A 22,541-nucleotide genomic window follows, 5' to 3' on the forward strand; every position below is an offset into this window, starting at 1 on the left:
AATTTCATCTTGCGAGGCACCACTGTATAATCATTTGCAAGACACTAAGGATTGTATTGTACAGATCACACATGAGGCTCAACTTCTCTTCACATGCTGTGGACAGAACACCCAAATGTACATTGCACAGAGAACTGTGACTAATTGGAATTCCTTGCTGGGTAGATCCATGCCAAAGACATGTTGGTAGTAGACAACACAGTGTACAAAATAGCTATGGCTTGGGCTTGTGTTAGGTTTTGACATAGTGAGTTGGGTGATGCCTACTCACATCTGCAACCATGTAGGCCCCAGTAGATATCCATCAACCAGGCCTTGTTGCCCATAGGAGACAAGTGCATACCATCTGGTTTATACAAGTCCATTCTGTGGAAAGTAATGCCTGGGTGCCATATAACCTGGCTATCCAACCATGGCAGCTCTTGGAGCCTTGTTCATCTTCCACTGGGCATGGTTAATATGTGCAAGCTCCATTGCACCTCTCCAGTGCTACCACTCCAGGTGTTCAGACCAAAATATGGTTAAGCTCGGATCTCTCAAGGCCCCAAGATCAGTGGCTGCTGCCAAAATGAGATCAATGCCCTTCATGTCCACCAGATTGTTTTCCTTGAGTTGTATCACTAAGGCATCCAGCAGACCATGTGTAGCAAACCCTGCTGTAATACATGGTATCAGTCCATCCCAGCACGTGCCCTGCTAGCCTATCTAAGTGATATGTGCTCAGTCTCTCAGAATGAGTTTGGCATAGCATGTGCCCGGCCCCAATACACTATCCACACTTGTCTTCTGCTGGAACCTGGAAAAAAAATCCTTTCAGGAACTGTGACTAGTTGAGATTCCTTACTAGATAGATCCATGTCAAAGACATGTTGGTAGTAGACAACATAGTATACAAAATAGCCATGACTTTGGTCTGTATTAGCTTTTGAAATGGTGAGTTGAGTGGCTCCATGCAGATTTAGTTTGTATATCCAGCTCTGGACGAAAGTGGGAAGATCAGCCATACCACCTTAGGAAGCCTCCTTGTATCTATTGAAGCAGATGATATTGCCTGACCTTAGTGGAGCAAGCACTTGTGTCAATCAGCTACCCTGTGCTGAGCAATATCCCATATAGAATGTGAATCTTTAGATCTTCCATACAAAGTAGAATCCATATATACGAAGCCCCCTTTTTGACATGCAAGCATATTGCTATATCAGAGCAATGGTATGCTGCACATTACTTCCAGAGAAAGATTTTTGCGACCTGCAAATTAGTCTCAAATATGTACTTTATACTTGCACATATATCCCATAGCAACTATGAATTCATTAAGGATGTCCAAAAAGTGTGAATATTCTTCATAGGAAAATGTTTCAGAATGTCTGCAGTTAAGACAAAAGCAATAAAGCAGGATATTATTTAAGTTGATGGAAGATGCAAACACAGCTTCATTGGGTTTCCAGATTCAAATTAAAAGAATAAATATTTCATCAGTGATACTAATTAAAGATTGGTCAAAGATTTGCCTGTGTCTCATACTGCAAATACCAATCAGACCTGATTAGGAGAAGTAACATTTATAGCACTGTCCACTGGTTGAAAAGAATTATTAATATGAAACATATCTTGTTAAGAAATGACTATATTATTATGGTCCAGCTTTATTATAATTCTGTCTCAGAAATCTACCTACTGATTTCCATTGGGGAAATTAACGGAATTGCAGTTAAGTAGGCTTTTTTTTAAAGAAAAATCCTAAACATTTTATTTTTTTTATTAGTGATTTTCTAATGGTGCTATTGATTTTAAATTACTCTCCATCTGAAAATAAGGCATATGCTAAAGGCATATCCTTTTGAGTGCTAGCATGATATCAGATGTATTCCTTAGAATCAAAGAATTGCAGAGTTGGAAGGTGAGGTTAACGGTCATCTAGTCAAAATGCGGAAATCACACCTAAAGAATCTCTGACAAATTGCCATCCCATCTCTGTGTAAAAACAACCAATGAAGGAGAGTCCACCGCCATCTGAGGGAGGCCGCTGCATTGTCAAACAGTTCTTACTGACAAAGTTCTTCCTAATGTTTAGTCAGAATCTCGTTCCTTGGGTTAAGAACTTAATTCGTTCTGGAGGTCTGTTCTTAACCTGAAACTGTTCTTAACCTGAGGTACCACTTTGCCTAATGGGGCCTCCTGCTGCCGCCGCACAATTTCTGTTCTCATCCTGAAGCAAAGTTCTTAACCCGAGGTACTATTTCTGGGTTAGCGGAGTCTGTAACCTGAAGGTACCACTGTAATTTGAATCCATTGGTTCGGGTCTTAGCCCCCAGGCCAGCAGAAAACAAGCTTGCTCCATCTTCCATGTGATAGCCTCCTGAAGACGCTTTGGCACAACCCTTTTACAGTCACCAAAGGGCCTTCCAGGAAGGTGCCTTCCGACCGTAAAAAGGTTGCGTCAGAACCGAGGTGCTCTGGCGCAACCCTTTTACAATTGCTAGAGTGCCTCTGGGAGGCTGTGCCTGCAGCTGTGGGAAGCAGCGGGGGTGGCAGGCAAAGGTGCAAGGGGGTGAGCAAGTGGGTGGGTGGGCAAACGGCATTAGCAGCAGGATGGTGACGGGGGTGCAAGCAGGCAAACGGCAATGGAATGGGGTGCACTGTGCGTACCAGCACCTTTTTTCATAGAAATAAAGCACTGTATATGCTCCCTTTAAATCTCACTTCATCTGTAAGCACCTTATGCACCACACTGCTTCCTTTAGATGCCTCCCATTTCTTTCTTGTTGGAATTGTTTGTGTGTCTAGTCTAGAGTGTGTCTCTGACTGGACTGAGCTTTTCCTGAGGACAGGGAGGAAATAGTCCAAAACCTAATGGCAGAACAAGGTCTGCAAATAGCGACAGAATGTCATCATGTAGGAGACTAAGTAGATTTCCCGGAATCACAGTTCACATAGCTTAGGTAATAGTGAAGGCCTTTCATGTTTTCCTGACTGCACCATTTTCATCAGTAAGGGGAGGCTGATTTATAGGGAACGTTTTCCGATGCATGTGAACAGAGATCAGATTCTTAAACCCTAGAAATCTTAATAGCCTACCCTGTATATTGGAGATCCTTTTCCTTCAGATATAGTTTATCAGCATCATTAAGGAGGGTGGGTAAATACAAATGTTTAGAATCATAGAATCGTAGAGTTGGACGGACTCTGAGGGTCATCTAGTCCAACCCCCTGCAATGGAGGAATCTCAACTAGATCATACATGACAGGTGGCCATCCAATTTCTGCTTAAAAACCTCCAAGGAAGGAGAGTCCACAACTTCCTGAGGGAGACTGTTCCGCTGTCAAACAGCTCTTAGTGTCAGAAAGTTTTTCCATATGTTTAGTCAGAATCTCCTTTCTTCTAACTTGAAGCCATTGGTTTGAATCCTACCCTCCAGAGCAGAAGAAAGCAAGCCTGCTCTCTCTTCCATGTGACAGCCCTTAAGATAGTTGAAGGTGGCTATCATATCTCCCCTCGGTCTCCTCTTTTCCAGGCTAAACATACCCAGCTCCTTCAAACACTCCTTGTAAGACTTGGTTTCCAGACCCTTGATCATCTTGGTTGCAGAACTTGACATGTGTTTTAATTTATTCCTTGTTTTATTTTCCTCAATTCTGTATGCTTTTTATACTTAAAAAAAGCCAATTAAAAAGACTATTTACTTCTCTCCCAGGTGACATGGATAAAAAAAAAAATTATACTTGCAGTTATACTTCAACCTCAATGCATATTAGTAACAAGGCAAGCACTTCATATTTCTTGAGGACATTAAACACATTACCACTCCATTGTTATTATTATATTACTTTCAGTTTGAAAAACATCCTGACAACAGACCCCAATAGATCTACAGTGGTGCCCCGCAAGACGAATGCCTCGCAAGACGAAAAACTCGCTAGACGAAAGGGTTTTTCGGTTTTGTGTTGCTTTGCTAGACGAATTTCCCTATGGGCTTGCTTCGCAAGACGAAAACGTCTTGCGTTTTTCTTAAAGCCACTTGAAGAGGCACAGTTGCGACGGACCGTGCTTCGCAAGACGAAAAACATCGCAAGACATGGCTGACTGACCATGGCTGACTGACCGAACCCAAAGGGTGCTCATCAATGGTTCCTCTTCATCCTGGAGAAGAGTGACTAGTGGGGTGCCACAGGGTTCTGTCTTGGGCCCGGTCTTATTCAACATCTTTATCAACGACTTGGATGATGGACTCAAGGGCATCCTGATCAAATTTGCAGATGACACCAAACTGGGAGGGGTGGCTAACACCCCAGAGGACAGGATCAAACTTCAAAACGACCTTGACAGATTAGAGAACTGGGCAAAAACAAACAAGATGAATTTTAACAGGGAGAAATGTAAAGTATTGCACTTGGGCAAAAAAAATGAGAGGCACAAATACAAGATGGGTGACACCTGGCTTGAGAGCAGTACATGTGAAAAGGATCTAGGAGTCTTGGTTGACCAAAAACTTGACATGAGCCAACAGTGTGACGCGGCAGCTAAAAAAGCCAATGCAATTCTGGGCTGCATCAATAGGAGTATAGCATCTAGATCAAGGGAAGTAATAGTGCCACTGTATTCTGCTCTGGTCAGACCACACCTGGAGTACTGTGTCCAGTTCTGGGCACCACAATTCAAGAAGGACACTGACAAACTGGAACGTGTCCAGAGGAGGGCAACCAAAATGGTCAAAGGCCTGGAAACGATGCCTTATGAGGAACGGCTAAGGGAGCTGGGCATGTTTAGCCTGGAGAAGAGGAGGTTAAGGGGTGATATGATAGCCATGTTCAAATATATAAAAGGATGTCACATAGAGGAGGGAGAAAGGTTGTTTTCTGCTGCTCCAGAGAAGCGGACACGGAGCAATGGATCCAAACTACAAGAAAGAAGATTCCACCTAAACATTAGGAAGAACTTCCTGACAGTAAGAGCTGTTCGACAGTGGAATTTGCTGCCAAGGAGTGTGGTGGAGTCTCCTACTTTGGAGGTCTTTAAGCAGAGGCTTGACAACCATATGTCAGGAGTGCTCTGATGGTGTTTCCTGCTTGGCAGGGGGTTGGACTCGATGGCCCTTGTGGTCTCTTCCAACTCTATGATTCTATGATTCTATGATTCTAAGACGAAAAGACTCGCGGAACAAATTATTTTTGTCTTGCGAGGCACCACTGTACTAATCAATTCTTGAATATATCAAACAGTAAATTATCCCCTTCTGTAGACCAGATGAAGGCTTGTAGCTGTGCTTATGTTCTGTGTCTGTTCTACTAAATAATAATGCTGTTATTCAATGTAACATATGCTTTCCTGAAAGCTATTTTCATTAGTGGAAATGCTAAAACAACTAACAGTTAAAATTGGCCTTGCAGTTTATCTTCTCATACTGTTCTGTATGTGTTTGTGCTACTCACCAGTTACATTAATATTCACATTTTAATTTCAAATGAGCTAAATATACCACTGCTTTCAAATATGTACTGATTTTTGTTCCACTCTTGCTATATTAATATTAATATTATGCTGTCTTCCATACCTTTTGCTTTACTTCTTGGCTATCTGATAATTGGGTTGGGAGAGTATATACCTGGGGTCATCTTGTTTAGCTTATCTGTGCAAGAGAAAGAGTGGCAAATAATAAGGGAATGCAGCAATAAAATAGTTTTGGGGGCGAATAGAAAGGAAGATTTAATCTTTGACCAATTTGAAACATATCCTAGTGAATCCATGGAGAAAAAGATAAAGTGTGACTATGAGTAAGTTAACTAAACACATTACAGTGTGAGAGAGCAAATGGAGTTAGTCCATTGTACATGTTTAATTTCCTATTAGTCTCTGGCGTTTACTACTATGGTCTGAGTTGGGGCATCTGTAAATTCAGTTAAACACAGTGCATTGTCTAAACATATCACAGCTCCAATCAGTCACCCTGACTGCTGATAAGAAGCCTCTTGTATTATTGAATCTACAATAGGGAGGCTCTGCAGGCACAAAGATAACAGCTAGGTATTTCACTTTAAGTATGAGGAAAAACAGTGACTCGTCTTTGCCGCTATAGCACTGACATTTATTACTACCCTCTGATTTGTTTTATACTACTGATGTGAATTTGTTTTCATGCGCTTTATATCTCTTCTCTCCCCCCCCTCCCCTAACTTCGGACTACTATCTGGAAACAATGAAGGAAAAACAAATAAACTAAAATCAACTTTCATGTTATTACGCAGATAGCAGCAACTTCACTGCTCCCTGCCTGCCCTTTAAGGATTCTTGCCTGATTTATGCTGCTCACACATTCTGAACTTGTACAGATGAGAGACTGTCTTTTGTTTATTCTTTTACCCTTTGTCTATTACTTATTCATGTGGTTTTTCGTGAAGCTCCTTTATCAGATCCCTTTAAAATACACAATACTTAGACCACATTCAGTCGCTGTAATAGTCCCTGACTTGCGTTTCACCTATATTTATAGTTAATATAATTACTGTATCAGTAGTTCACAAAAACATGGTTTGGATATACAGTAAAATTGTAATAAATTGTAGTTAACAACTACACACATGTAGGAAAAAAGGGTTTATGAAAACATTAGATGGCATCTCCCGTATCTCTCTCTCTCTGGAGGCAGAGAGAGAATTTCTATATGTATACAGCAAATCTGCAATCAGTAGAATGTATAATTGTAATTTTGATCTAAGTCCTATTATCACGATGCATGACAACTGGATTTTCTTTTTAAATCATAATTACAATATTAAATATCATAATGTGCTTACTGTTTTATAAAAATGTATTGGCCTTTCCAGTTTAGCAGTCGCAACATGATCCCATGGGTGTTTACTGAAAAGTTTGTCTCACTGTATTCTAAAGGACATATGTTGGAGGAGGTGTGCATAGGACTTCAGTCTTAGATTTTCCTTAATGGAAATTTCAGATTAGAAAAGCTGGATGATGCCCAAAAACAAATGTTCATAGCAACCATTGGGTCAAAACCATGGAATTACTTTAGAATTACAAAGACATTATACCAGCACTGCAAAGAACAAGTTTCCAACAAATATTTGGCATTTTAAATAGCTTGTCAATCTGCAATGCTTTTCCACATTTATGATACAGCTCACTTCTTCTATAATTTTTCGTCATGGTTTCTCCAGTGACTATTATTAGCAGAGTTCTTTTTTCTATAATAAATCAATCCAGATAGGGAATTCAGCCCAAACGAAGTCAATGCCTGATTCATAAACTGACATATATAAGTGTTGTGCTTATTGCTATATCCATTCCATAAACCTGGAGCATCTAACTATTAGCATAAGGTTAATCCAGTGAAGGATGAGTAGAATTTTGTTTGTGTTGTGAGACTTTCCTGTCTTCCTCCGGCCTACTGCAGCCCTCTTTGTAATTGTCCCTCCTCCATCTTGAGGGTCAGAGACTGAAATGGTGTGGTTTAGGGATGTGACGTATTACAATGAGAAGGAGAAAATGGTGTAAACTGGGGCAATTTCCACTTACGTAAGTCACCTTTGAATGTTTTCCATAATGGTGCAGTATCAGGATGGTACCATATGTTCAGCTGTTAATGTCCAATCTGAAACCTTCTGTGTGGTGTAGTGGTTAAGAGCGGTAGTCACGTAATCTGGGAAACCGGGTTCGCGTCTCCGCTCCTCCACCTGCAGCTGCTGGGTGACCTTGGGCCAGTCACACTTCTGTGAAGTCTCTCAGCCCCACTCACCTCACAGAGTGTTTGTTGTGGGGGAGGAAGGGAAAGGAGAATGTTAGCCGCTTTGAGACTCCTGAAGGGGAGTGAAAGGCGGGATATCAAATCCAAACTCTTCTTCTTCTTCTTCTGTTTATATATTAGTTGTTAAAATATTTATATCTCACAAACACACACACACACACACACACACACACACGTGTGTGTGTGTGTGTGTGTGTGTGTGTGTGTGTGTGTGATGAATGTAGCTGGAGATGTTTATGGAATGGAGAGTTCTATGATGCTTTGATTCTACAGTTCCCTATTAGAAATTCCAAACTGGGAACGAAACCATCCACATAGAATGATACATTTATCCACTTAAACTTGACTTCTGGCATTGGCTTAGCCTTAGAAAGAGTTTTTATGAAATAGAATCACACTGTAGCAGAGCATTTGGATCCATGTGTTTGTGAAACAGCGACTGTCCCGTGGCTTTCCGAGGTCTTTGCCAATACGAGGGATACAAAACAGGTTATGCTTGTGGAATGAAATTAACAGAGTTGGGAGGAACCAATAGATCCAGCTTTCATAGATTAGTTTGTATACTTCAGACCCTAGAATAGGCAGAAAGCAGATGCAATGGAGAAATTGGGCTCACAGAAAAAATAGCTTTAAATGCAAGCAAGACTTATTCTGCAATGAAGGCTTAACTTGTGAAATAGCAGGTGTTTCCAAACTGTGGTCAGAACCATTGTTCTGCGAGCTGCACTCAGGTGGTCCTTAGGCCATTTGTAAAAAATCATACATCATGTACAGTATAGTTTCTACCACAGACAGAAAAAAGTGGTCTGCTAAGATACCCAGCAATTTTCTAGTGTGCACGGAGCAAAAAAGTTTAGGAGCCCCTGTAATAAAGGATCTTTCTGGAGGAGGCAGAGAAAAAACTAATCAGTTCAGAACATAAACCTCATTTGGACTGCAATCCCAAACTCATTTCCTGAAGAGAATGGGTCTTGTTTCCGTGTAAACAGTGCACTGTTTCTGTTTTAAGATTAGTATGGCAGGTATTATGAATACACTAAAAATATTTAACTTCTTTTTCCTTCCCTAAATATTTCAACAAATCAGTAGTAGTTTTGATTGGTTAAATTGTTTCTCTGGGTTTTGTTAAGAGACACAATTACTTGTACTGTGTACTTTCCTAATCCTTCTTTAGCAGTAGTGCAACTCTCCAGCACTACCCGTTTAATTAAGTCTGAATTTCTTATATTATTTTGGTGTGCTGATTACAGGCAGAGACTTAGTGGAAGTCATTTTGGTATCCCAAGAGAATTCTGTGTTAACAATGCATACAGCTTCCCCCCACCCTTTTCTCCTCCTTCCTGAACCCTAGATAAGCAGCAGGCCCCAGCTAGATTTCATTACTATCACATACTCTTCATGGTCATCTTTTAATATTTGAAAGGATCATTTGTTAACTGGAAATGGTCAATTTTTTTCCCTTTGGCTTTTGAAATATAATTTTCAATTTTTAATTTGATTCATTTAGATGAAATCATTAATCAGGGTTGAAACTGAGTTAATTTTCTGGAAAATAAATGAGGTTGTTAGAGTGAACATTATTAAGTGGGTTCCTTGCAAAGAAAGGGATAATAGCTGAAAATATGGAAGACGTTTGAGAATTGTAGCAGTTGAGGGATAAAAACAGAGGAAGGGTCCCCCCCTGCTTTTAAATGTAATCTATTTTTTAAAATAAGTTAGGAGTTGGAGACGAATGTTTCACAATTAGAAACATTAAAGGAGCAGGGCTTAGGAAAGTCTTTATGAAAAAAATCCAGCAGTTTAAAAATTAGATCAAATAAGGTGCATTCTGATGGCACTGTAATACATATTGGCTGATTTAGAATCCTACTTGATCATCTTCCCTGTGCATGAAGTTTGTAGTGACTGGACACACAGTGAAGCCAGATGTATTGTTTCCACATGAATTCAGATATGCTGTGAGGTTCTAGACAGCTATCACAAAGCATAATGTCAGGTAAGGAGGCCCTACCAATAGTTAGCTTGAAGCAACTGCCTCAGGCAACAGGTGCAAAGAGCAACACCACAGGAACATAAGAAACTGCTTTATGCTGAGTATTCTAGAGCCTAGAATACCCTAGGCAGAAAGCAGGTGCACTGGAGAAATTGATCCATCTAGCTCAGTATCAGCTTCACTGACTGGTAGAGATTGAACCTGGAACCTTCTGCATGCAGATTAGATACCCCACCGCCAAACTAGAGCCCTTCCCCAAGTGTTAAGAGAGCACAGCTATGTGTGCTACATAGGCCGTCTGGCATTCTCAGTTGTAGTGTGGGATGCTACTCCACTACCTATAACAAAGTAAGGTTAAGCTTCTTAGGAGGCAGGGATACAGTGGTACCTCAGGTTACATACGCTTCAGGTTACATATGCTTCAGGTTACAGACTCCGCTAACACAGAAATAGTGCTTCAGGTTAAGAACTTTGCTTCAGGATGAGAACAGAAATCGTGCTCCAGCGGTGCAGCGGCAGCAGGAGGCCCCATTAGCTAAAATGGTGCTTCAGGTTAAGAACAGTTTCAGGTTAAGAACGGACCTCCAGAACGAATTAAGTACTTAACCTGAGGTACCACTGTATATCAAAACTCATGTTAGCCGTTCAAAAGAATAGGCAGATGAAAATAGACTGTTGTTATTTTTTTAACTGTTTCCATTTCCAGGCAGAGCTGCACACTCGTCAATCTCAACTGTGGCAATAATAATATTAATAATAAATTTAGAGTTCACTGTAAGGTAACAGGGCAGATTATCATTTAAAAATATAATATTAAAAGCAATTGAAATGTATTACAGTCAAGAGCATAGGTTATGTCTAATAGGTGTCATGGACTGGCTGAATGCAGAGGAGTGGTGGGAGGAACCAGTTGGGGAATCCCCAAGAGAACCCCCGAAGGAAGAAACCTCATGGAATTGGCAGTGGGACGACGATGTGTGGTCAGAGGGAGAAGAAAGAGCAGACTGGGAGGAGGGGGTATTGGAAGCTGAAGAGGTAACAGGTTTTAGTGAGCAGGAAGAGGCACTGGCAGAGGGCAGTCCAGAATTGGAGGTAGAAGTGCAGGCTGGAGAGGAGGCAAGCTGCTGAAGAAGCCAGGGGGGTCTCTCCCTCCTGCTGTGACCAGCTGCCCTCTCCCCTAGTCTCCCAGAACACAGAGAGGAATGAAAAGAGTGGAGCAAAGAGAGACAAGACAAAGAAGCCTCAGCTTCTGGGGAGGAGTCTTAGAGAGAGGCAGGAATGCGGGAACCTTCAGTCCTCACTACTTCCTCCTTGGGGCAAGTTCTTCTGGAAAGAGTTGCTGTGATCACTACGCCTGAGCTGTTTTGGTTTCTTTGAATCAAGAGCTAGCTTCTCTGACACTGACCAGGTGTCAAAGGTGAATGAAAACGACACAACAAAGGTGCCAGATGCACCTCTGTGGGGAGAAAATTCCAGGACTTCCAGAACTGCCACAGAGAATATAGTATATTGGGCTGCCCCCATGACTGTGTGAGGACTATGGAACTGCCAAAGGGGCTCCCTATGCTGATCCTGAGAAGCTCTATAGGGAAGGAGGCACTTTTTCAGATACTTGGAGCCTAGAAAGAGGCAAGATGGTTTGAGCATATTACGCTGATCCTGCCCCAACTGCACTGACTGCCAGTTACCTTCTGGGCCCACTTCAAAGTGCTGGTTTTGACATATAAAGCCTTAAATACCTTAATACCTCAAGGACCCCCTCTCCCCATATAAACCTTTCCAGGCTCTCCAATCATCATTCCTCATGTAACTCCTCTAGGAGAGGCTCCTCCCAGATAAACATTTCTCTTCAACAAGGCCTTGGGCTGATTAAACATACAGTGGTGCCCCGCAAGACGAATGCCTCGCAAGACGGAAAACTCGCTAGACGAAAGAGTTTTCCGTTTTGGAGGTGCTTCGCAAAACGAATCTCCTATGGGCTTGCTTCGCAAGATGAAAATGTCTTGCGAGTTCCTGCGGGGTTTTTTCCCTTTCCCCCCCTTTTTCTAAGCCGCTAAGCCACTTATCCGCTAAGCCACTAAAAGCCGCTAATAGCGCTAATCCGTCAATGGGCTTGCTTCGCAAGACGAAAAAACCGCTAGACGAAGAGACTCACAGAACAGATTCTTTTCGTCTTGCGAGGCACCACTGTATGCATTTTGTGTTCTCTCTCTCTCTCTCTCTCTCTCTCTCTCTCTCTCTCTTTCCTCTTAGCCCAAGTTTCAGACCCATGTAGCTGTGGCCATTAAAAATATTAGAACAGGTGGAGCCAATATGGTACCCTCCATCAGTTGGACATCAGTTTTCATCAGTGGTCATGGATGATAGGAAGTTTACTTCAGCAACATCTGATAAATGCCATGTTGGCTGCCTCTATATTAAAAAAGACACATGCTATCTGATCCTTCCTTTTGACTGAGACACCTTTGGACATATGAAGTGATATATAAATATAATAAACTGCACCAAACCTGTAGTGTACCTGTAGCTATATGGATGATGAAATGTATGACTCCTGATTCACCAGCCCAATCCACTAGGCAGTGCTCTGTGAACTTAGTCTCTCTTGCTACTAAGTACAGTGGAACTTCAGGTTGTGAATGTGATCCGTGCGGGAGGCACATTTGCAACCCGCAGTGTTCACAACCCACAGCGCCGCGTCTGCGCACGCGTGGGTTGCAATTCAGCGCTTCTGCGTATGTGCAAAGCACCAAAACCCGGAAGTAACCCGTTCCGGTACTTCCGGGTTCGGTGCAGTGCGCAACTTGAAAACACATAACCTGAAGCATCTGTAACCCAAGGTACCACTGTACTCTTGGCAGTGTGCTTTCCAGACCATGAATGGGATTCATATCTGAGGGTGGCAAATTAAGTCAGGTACCTGGAAGGGAAGCAAAATGCAGAACCAAATAGTGGGAGGATAGTTAAACAAGTCACCTTTTCAAACCAGCCATTCTTATCTTCAGTAGATTTTCTCATACAAATGTATCTGACTGCAACCTGCCAGCTCAAATTTGGCCAAAGTCATATTGTAAACAGATGCAAGCATATGCCTCTGCTTGCAAGAAAATTAAATTCTGTTACTGTTTGGATGGAGAAGATGTCGCAGCAATTCACTTATTTTCAAATTGACTGTATTGTAATGGGATAGCCATCTGTCCTGCCTGCAAACTGCTCAGTTTAAATGTGTTTGCCCGTGTGAATGTTGGCTCGCTGTCTTGATTGAGATGAAAAAGTTTGAGAGTAGAAGAAACTGATTTCAACTGGAAGAAAGAGAGCAAGCAAGCAAGCAGAGGCAGTGAGTCTGATGGCTCTGCTTCTTTTTCTTTTTCTCAGCTAAACTTCCTGGTTTAGTTTTAATCCATTTCAAATGCTTTGCTCTAGCTTTGAAGACAGAACACTACCCCCTCAAGCTCCGACACTGAGTGGTGGCCGGTTTGTTTTCACAAGCTGAAAATTAAGTGTTCGCATGAGCTCATTTACAGAGAGTGGAGTTGGCAGCATTATCAGGAGAGGAGAAAGGAGCCCTGAAGATGAAAAGCTATCGCAGTGACAGAAGTCTTTATTAGGTTGGGCAGTAATGGAATGTGGTGTACGCAGGATAAAGTGACGGCTACCTAGAGCATTTAGGGAAAACCAGAAGAGTAATCATGTTTTGTGTTGTTCCCAGTCTGGCTTCCTCAGTGATCCTATTGACCCTGGGGGTATATGGGATAAAAGGGGTGGGCTGCATATAAACGCATGCTAAGAAAAAGTAAAGTTGGCATTAAATAACCAGCTCTTTACTTGCTGTTTGAAGCACAGCACAGCACTGAAGCGACTGAGTTTAAAATAGAGAGGGGGAAACTAGGGTCACAGGCTTTCATCAGTTTAATCAGCAGATCTATCAATTAAGGGCACCATTTATTGGGATTTTTTCCTGCTTAGTTCTGTACCCTAAATGAGTATTATTATTATTTTTAAAAACAATACAGGAATGCAAACATCCTTCGTTCCAAGTAACACAACCATGTATGGAAAACATTTGTCTCACATCGAGTTCCCGCTCTGGCCACACAGGCAGGGGATGGAAGTAGTGGATGTCTATTCTGCACAGGTTGGTTTCCAGCATGCCACCAAAACCAGATAAAATTGTTTATTTATGGTGACATGCTAAAAAACCAATGCATGCAGCGCTTATCCCCCCTTCTCCATAGAAGTACACAAAGCTGAAGCACATCTTAGACAGAGTGTTTTATCAGCAGAAGCTCCATGCTGTTGAGGGTCATATACCTTACCCTTGTTCAGATATATGCAGCTCTTCACAGCTTTGGGATTGTGACCTGCAGTTGTAAACTCATGTCACTAAGTCTATATAACACATAGAGATTCATGTGCATTTTAAACACTTTTGCATGAATAAATGCCAGCCATCTTGGGATCTTCAAAGAAAAGGCATGATATAAATTTAAATGATGTTAGTAATGCTCAGAATAGACCCATTTAAATTAATGAATATGACAATCTTGGGTCCTGATTTCTGTGGGTCAACATCAGGTAGAACATAGTTTGATAGAACCGTATATATAAAATCAGTATTTCCTATTTTTCAAATAAAAGGAACCTAGATTATATTACTTAGTAGTAGTAGTGGTTGTCAAAACTGCAGTAATCAGCAGAAAATGTGTTTCTAGCCAATTCTTAATGGCCCTTTTCAGATATAATATCATACTATTGTGTCCTGCTACATCAATGAGCTGTGATGAGCATCAGACTCACATGCCCCTCTGTCACAACAACAAGGAGAAGTTTAGAAGCTTCTGCTTCTGTTAAACAAACCACAGCTTCCAGTTATGCCTAGATCAGGGAACTATGATTTGTTTTAACTCTAGCCAGGGAGCAAGATGATAAGCGTTGCTCAAACTGCAGCTTCAGATTGCAGCTTGTTCAGTAATTAGATGCAGAACAAATCACAATTCTCTAAGTTAAGATGTGCTGGGGAATTGTGGTTTGCTTAAAAGGGGATTTTTGTTTTTGAGAAGGGAGATCAGTCAATCTCATCAGAATCAGAGCAAATGGAAGGCTAACTATCACCATTACAATACCTGAAGAGCCATAACGGTAAAGCACATGGTTTGCATGCAACATGTTCCAAGTTCAGTCCTTGGCATCTCAGGGAGGGCAGAGAAAAGACACTTGACTGAAACTCTGGAGAGCCGTTGACCTTCAGTGTATGCAGAAATGAGGTATGTGGACCAATAGCCTGAGTTTGCATAAGGTAGCTTTCTGTGTGTCCAAGCCACATCTTATCAAGAACACCTGAGCCTTGTGCAGATGACCATAGCACATAGGCTGATTTGTGCAGATCAGAGCAAAACCATGCCTGTCCCTACCCTGATCTTCATGAACAAACCCTATGCACATGTAACTGCACACAACACATGGAAGAAAGCCTAAACGTTTACAATTTAAAATGCAGATAAGATCTATCAGCACATAACCATCTATCTGCAGATAGTGGGGGTAGGTGGACATGATCTACTCACCCTGATTAACATGTTGGAGGGGGGCATGATGCAACTATTGTTTCCAGAATTGCAGGTAAGCATGGACATTTGGATAACTTATGCAGAGGCGTAGGAAGGTCAGGTGGTACCCGGTGCGTAAAATTTCTTGTCAATCCCCCCCCCCAACACACATTTTTATTTTTATTGGCCTCCAAAAATGGTTTTACGTTATTTCATGTTTTCTTACAAAAGAGTATAGATTCTGGGCCTCTGATAACAAGTAGGTGACTATGGACAGATACTTAAATCTACAGGATGGATTATGTTTTGGCTTGTGTTATTTTATTTTTATTTACTGTTTATTTATTTAATAAAATTTATTTTTAAAAACCTGCAAAGTAGTTTACAAAAAAAACAACAACCAAAAAACACAGCAGTAAAATCAAGAAAAATTAACAATCCTACTTTAAACATACAAAAGTTAAAATATTAAGATTAAAATTACTTCAACTTCCTAAGCATCTAGGTATGCATGCCTAAAGAAGAATGCTTTTAGCAGGTGCCCGAAAAGAGTCTAGCAAAGGCATGTGCTTTGTTGCAACAGGCGGGGAGTTCCAAAGTGCAGGTGCTGTCACAGTAAACAATGCAGTACAGACATTATGTGGAACCTGTAGTAGTGCTTGAAACTACTGAAGGGGAGGTTTTATTTATTGTGATTTCACCATGCTCTGTATTATCTGAAAAGGAAAACATTTATTTAAAAAACAGGACTGCACAACAGCAATCTTGTCTCATTATGATCAGTGGGACTTATTCCCGAGCCGACGGTGCATAAGATGGGCTGCAATCCTATGCACCCCTTGTATCCAACTTGTACTGAAAACTCTACACAACCCTGCTCCAGAGAATTGTAGAGTTGGAAGGGACCCCTGAGGGTCATCTAGCCATACCCCTGGGGCAATGCAGGAATCTCAACTAGACCATCCCTGACCAATGGCCATCCATCTTCTGTTTTTCTCCTCAGACACACAACAATGGACACTGGAGGTGGGGGAAAAGATAAATTTTGACAGATTTCTCAGGCGTGCGCAGGAACAGCTTGAAGACTTTACACAGAGAGGAACCCCACACGGGTTTCCCCACATGTAACATAACAGGCAGGGAGCCAGCTCAGATAGAGAGAAAGGCATTGGGGGAGGGGAGGACAAAAGAGTACCAAAGTCCACCCATTTTATCCTATTTTTGGGATGGTGGCACTAGGGCTCTGGGACCCCCCCCCCCAAAAAGTCTTCAATGTATTGTTACCACTGTTATTCTATAGTCCCTTTTAAATTAAACACTTTCTCTAAAATTAAAACAGCAGAAGTAATCAGTAGCATAGATATCAAAGGAAAGGCGAGAGAATAGTCTCTAATAGATATAAGGGAGACACAGATACACAAGCACACAGAAGGAAATAATCCAGCCTTGGGGAGAGGGGTGGGAATGTACAGTTTGCTGCACTTAGCCTCAAGATGGGAGACTAAAAGGGCTTAAAAAATAAAAAACAAGTCATGTAGGAATATTTTTATGGAAAAGCATCAGACTGGTTGTCAAAAGTGTGAACTTCATTAATAGGCCCTATTTAAAGGAATTGGTCAATTAGCCATAGAATTGCTTTGCTGATTTTTCTCATCTTTTAATTACACAACTGCTTTTGGGGGGTCCTAGCTTCATGAAGGGAAGACTGGGGGCAAGGGGGAGGCTGGCCTGCTGAGCGCCCAGGGCGGTGCTTAGCTGCTCCTCTCGGCACCATGCGTGAGCAAAATGGGGTGGCAGCGCTGCCATTGTCCCACACGCTCCACTTTTGGGGGCAGCAGAGGCTTTTCGGAGGGGGATTGGGGCCCAAAGGGGGTGCGCTGGACAGGCAGCGGCCTTGGCAGGCTTCCCCAGTAGCCCGGAAAGTTGGCCTATGCGAAGAAAATGAGACAAGGCTGAGTAGATTCAGCCTTGCCTTCACCCCAACCCAGCTGGCCAATCAGCTGTGGGCAGGGGGTGGGGCAAAGGCAAGGCCTAATCTATATGGCCTAGTCTCATTTTATTCACTTAGGCTGACTTTCCAGGACCCAGGAAGCCCAGCTTAGGGTAGGGTAGTAGGGCGGTTCATAAAAAACATTTTTTTTAAAAAAATGCTTGCTCCAAAGGTCTTATCTTACTACACTAGATATTATATACTGTAGCTATATCTGAAATTTCATGCATATCAGTTAATATATTGACCCTGCTCCACTGAATTGAAATTTCAGCCTTCACAACATAGGAAAATGGCCAAGTAAACAGCTATTTTCTTAGAGGAGGGTCAACATATTAACTGATATGCGTGAAATTTCAGGTATAGCTATATAATCCCTAGTGTAGTAAGATAAAACCTTTGGAGCAGGCATTTTTTTAAAAAAAGTTTTTTATGAACCGCCCTAGTAGGGCAGTAATTGTTCATTGATAAATTGTCACCCCCCTCCATGATGGCACCTGGGGAGCCCTGCCTCCGCTTTCCTACAGCCCTGGAATTATGTCTTTCTAAATGATCTATTGCGGTAGACTATAACAAACTTCCACTGAATGCATTTTTAAATCTGTGTATATTCCATGTATTTTAACAGTCCCAGAATATAAATATACTGTTTTAAAGCCATTACCTAGCATTTGTGTTCTAAAAGGAGTGATGACAGAAGGGGAAAAATCAAATGGTATTGTATTTGTTATCATTGGATATAGTGGATTATATTTTGTTTTGGGGGCTATTTTTTCCATTCATTTTACTACATTTTAGTCTTCATTAAGGTTTATCTTTCCTCTCCAAGCCAATATAAAATCCAAAACACTTTTGTGTAGAGAAGAGTGTATTCACAAAGCAAAACCTTTTGAATTATTAGTAGGGGGAAAAATAAAGAGCTAATTGTCACTCTGGCACTTATAAATTTCAAAGCTGCTATGAAATTCAAATTGAGACCTGAAATGCTTTTATAGTCCATCTCTGGCCTACCAATAAACAGCAACCAGGCTTCATTTCAAGTTTCAAATTGCCTGCTTTTTAAAAAAATAAAAATATTTAACAGACACATTCTAGCTTAATTAAAACATCATAAGTTTCATTTCCACTAGACTGATTTACTTGGAAATGTGATTTATTTATTTATTTATGAAATTCCAGTTAACAAAAAGACCTACATGCCGTTCTAGTCACAGAGACAAAGAGACAAACACTGAATCAAGAAGGAAAGATAAATGGCACAAATACTGCTTGCATTAATTAAGGTGGCTTGCATTTCTTGAATATTATTTAAATTGGAAATAACAGGCAATCAAGATCCCATCACCGTGTTTTTGTGGAAGATCCTGTCCATTCCTTTCCCACCATCCCCGATTAAGAATTGCAGGATTTGGTCTGCTGAGCATAGGACACAAAATCAGCGTATATCAATTGCAGGCCTTTTCTTTTTAAAGTAGAAGGAATAACAGTATCGCCAACTGCTGTGTTTTTCTCTCTGAATAGTCTTGTTTTGTTTTGTTTTGTTTTGTTTTGTTTTTAAGCTTAGCTCTATTTCTGTGTGGAAATATCTGAAGCTCAATGAATGTGTCAGAATTATAATCCCCGCTGCCAGTCCTTAAAGAGGCTGGAGAAAAGTTTCTAAGTCTGGAACCTGCCTGATGTTATAAACCATCTTTATAGCTGTTGGTTGACACAGAAATCTATGCTTATAGACTTCTAATTGCACCATACCAGTGCAGAGTCTTCTATGTGTGCGTGCCATACTTTAAAATGTTGAGGAATCCTCCAAAACAGGAGGAATCTGTTGGATTCTGGTAAGTTCTATACCTAGTATATAAGACTGATTCTGGCTCACATTCTGGAAATTCAATGATACTTTTCCTCTTATATTATGTTTCTGACCATTTCTGTAATGGAACTCAGACTTTGGGACTGCGCAGTGAGACAGAGGCCACTGGGGGAGGAGGGCAGGTTGTGTGGAAGCAGAAAAATGTCATGACACCGGGTTGGGATCAAAATTGCCACAATGTTATTGATTACACATGTAAGGAGGCTTTGGCATAAGCATTGGGTATGTATCCTGAAGCAGCCAACCTGGTTGTTGGCTGATAACTACATCAGGGTCGACCATGGGTTAAGGATTTCCCCATAACACAAATCAATGAGGGCAACAAGGTTGTCATTTGGATGTTCTATAGCACATTGGCCCCCATCTGGGCTTTTGGACAGAACCCTACCCCTGGACCTCTCTAAATTTGATCCTGGATCGGGGTGGGGTACCCACCCGTACCCACCCATCCCCTAACTTAGACTAAGGATCCAGTCCAATGCCCTTTTCAGCCAAAAGTTGTGACAGTTGCTACGAGGAAGGCAAAACCCTCAGACAGGCCCAATTCATCTGCAGGCAAATTCCTCCCCGGCAACTGATAAATTCCATAGCAGGGCCATACACATGCACTGTCCGCTTACCTCCAGACAGAACCAACAGCATAGGGGCAGGGGGGAGGTAGGACGTCCAGTTCTGATCACGCTGCCTGCTCTCAGTGCAGCCAGCTTTTATGCTGCAGTGATGGACTTGACAGAAGATTGGCTCCAACAGGTCCACTGCCAAAGCACTGCCTACCCAGAAGGCTGTGACTGGACCATTTGAATTTCAGTTTTTGCAGACAAGCCCGGTAGCCCCCATGGCCAGTTGAAGCTCACAGTGATGTCAGCCAGCCGTGCAGGCAGAACCCTACCTGCTGGCAGTAGTTGCCCCTGAGGCCAGAGTACAATTAGCAGTCTTTGTAAGTGCATCTTATTTTCTATACCACTCTTCTCGAAATTAATATTCCACCCCAACCTTTGCTTCCCTACCTCTCTAGTCCTAAGGCTAGTTTAGGGGATACTACAATGATTCTGTGTAGCCTTCATACTGTAGAAAAAGCAGTGAAATATTTCCAGCAATAGCCTTACACACATACCTATCTATATATATCGGGGCAGCCATCACGATTCCCTTCCGATGTTGTTGAATTCCAACACCTATCGTTCCTGACCACTTGCTATAGCTGGTGAGGTTGATTGAAATTGGAGTCCAACAACATCTGGAGGGTGCCACATTGGCTACCCCTGATAGGTATTACTATCCCATCACAACCAATCTTCAGTATAGTCTGAAGATTTGCTTTACTGGAAATTAAGATGGACCATAAAACCAACACCCATTAGTCACAACTATATAAAACAAAAGTTTTATACAAACAAAAGTTTTATACAAACAAGTTTTAAACAAAAAACGGTATTCTAAAGCAAAAATAGACAATGTGGTGTTCTTCAGATTCTGTTAGACTACAACTCCCATCATTCCTGGCCACTGGCTGTGCTTGCTGGGACCGAGGAGAGTTGTAGTTCCATCCAACAACAGATAAATAACACTGCACTGGATACCCCATGCTAGAGTTAGGTTATTTTCAAGTCCTATACTGCAACTACTTCCTATTTTCCTTCACAACTAAGTTAAAGACAAGGGAAGAAAGAAAGAAAAAGAGCAATCATCAACTCCCCTGTCAGGGAAACAATATGCTGTTGCCATAGATTAAAACTTTAAACCAAAACAACGGAGTCACAGGTCATTATTCAACTAAGTATTACTGAGAGTAGACCCATTGAAATCAATGAACTTAACTTCGTTCATTACTTTCAGTGGCTCTACTCCGGGTAAAACTTAGTTGAATGCCACCCATATATTTCTTGGCTTCCAGTTTTATGATATACTAATGTTTCCTGGAAGCTTTAAGGACATGCCGTAGGAGCACTGGAAACTTCTCATACCAACATGGACTACACAGACTGGCTGTGGCTCTACAGGATTTCAGACAGCAGTCTATTCCAGTACTCCCTGGAGAGGCTAGTGATTGAAATGTAGACCTTCTGCATGCAAAGCATTTGCTTTTCTACTAAACTATGAACTCTTCCTCGCACTGTATCCTCTTCAGCAATGTGAGAAGCAATTTGTAAGAGGGAGCGTTCCATGCATTTCAAACACATGTAAGTATGGCATTAGCTAAACCTTTCTTAGTTTGGACTACTGGCAACCAAAGGAACCCTTTCACACATTGCTAGTAGGCTTTTTTAATTTGGTCATTCAGCAGCAACAGTTCTGCCAGTGTAACATAAAAATGGGAGATGTAAGAAATGAAGTATCTTGTAAAAGCAGTTTACTAAGATGTTATACAATTTGTGTGCTGGAGTGGGGTTAGGTTGCAAAAAGAAGCAGCAGCTAGAATTTCTAGAACTTGCTTCCTGTAAGAAACAAATGTGCCTAAACAGCGGTCAGTTATAGACTGTATCGTAAACCTCTCATATTCAGAATGTGAGAAAGATGTAAAACAATGAGACACTGTATCAGAAAATACTGAAATGTTAAGATGCCTGAGATCATAGATTAATAAAGAGCCAACGTTCAGACCCCTGGGCTTTCCTCACCAGATCTATCCTTATTGCCGTCTGCTTTGATTTTCCCCAATAAACATGTGCCTGACTGTTTCCCCCAGAAAACATACTGATGTTGCTTGTAAGTGACACATAATTTTGCTAGATGCAAGATGGTTTCAGGCTTGTTCTGCAGCTGCTAACTCCTTCCTCCCCTTCCTCTGCTATGGGGACTATGTACTCCCCCTCTTTTTCTGTCTGTTACTGTCAGGATCCCTATCGTGGTCACATACCTCCTGTAACAACACGGGGGGAAATACTGGTTCCGTATGTACTTCAAAGCCTATTTAAAAAGGTTGGTATCCTGTAGTGCTCTTCTGCTTGTACAGTGGTACTTTGCAAGATAATGCCTCGCAAGACGAAAAACGTGCAAGACGAAAGAGTTTTCCGTTTTTTGAGTCGTTCCACAAGACGAATTTCCCAATGGGCTTGCTTCGCAAGACGAAACGTCTTGCGAGTTCTTGCGAGTTTGTTTCCTTTTTCTTAAAGCCGCTAAGCCGTTAATAGCCGCTAAGCCGTTAATAGCCACTAAGCCGCTAATAGCCGTGCTTCGCAAGACGAAAAAACCGCAAGACGAAGAGACTCGCGGAATGGATTAATTTCGTCTTGCGAGGCACCACTGTATTCTACATCCATACAGAGCAACACAGAGTGAGCATTCTAATGAACACAAATAGCTCCAAATTTCCCCTTTGGGATCAAGCAGTTTATTGACACAGGTAAAGCTTAAGGTTGTAGGAGAAACTTTTATATGTGGGGCCAAT

General features: G+C 41.6%; 1 protein-coding gene across 33 annotated transcripts in view; it reads left to right on the forward strand.

Annotated features, from left to right (window-relative positions):
• ESRRG (estrogen related receptor gamma) overlaps window positions 1-22,541 on the forward strand; it is a 476,442-nt gene that overhangs the window by 376,130 nt on the left and 77,771 nt on the right. The window lies entirely within an intron of this gene.

This window comes from Podarcis liolepis, assembly GCF_965112155.1.
Source record: "Podarcis liolepis genome assembly, chromosome: 3".
Lineage (NCBI taxonomy): Eukaryota > Metazoa > Chordata > Lepidosauria > Squamata > Lacertidae > Podarcis > Podarcis liolepis.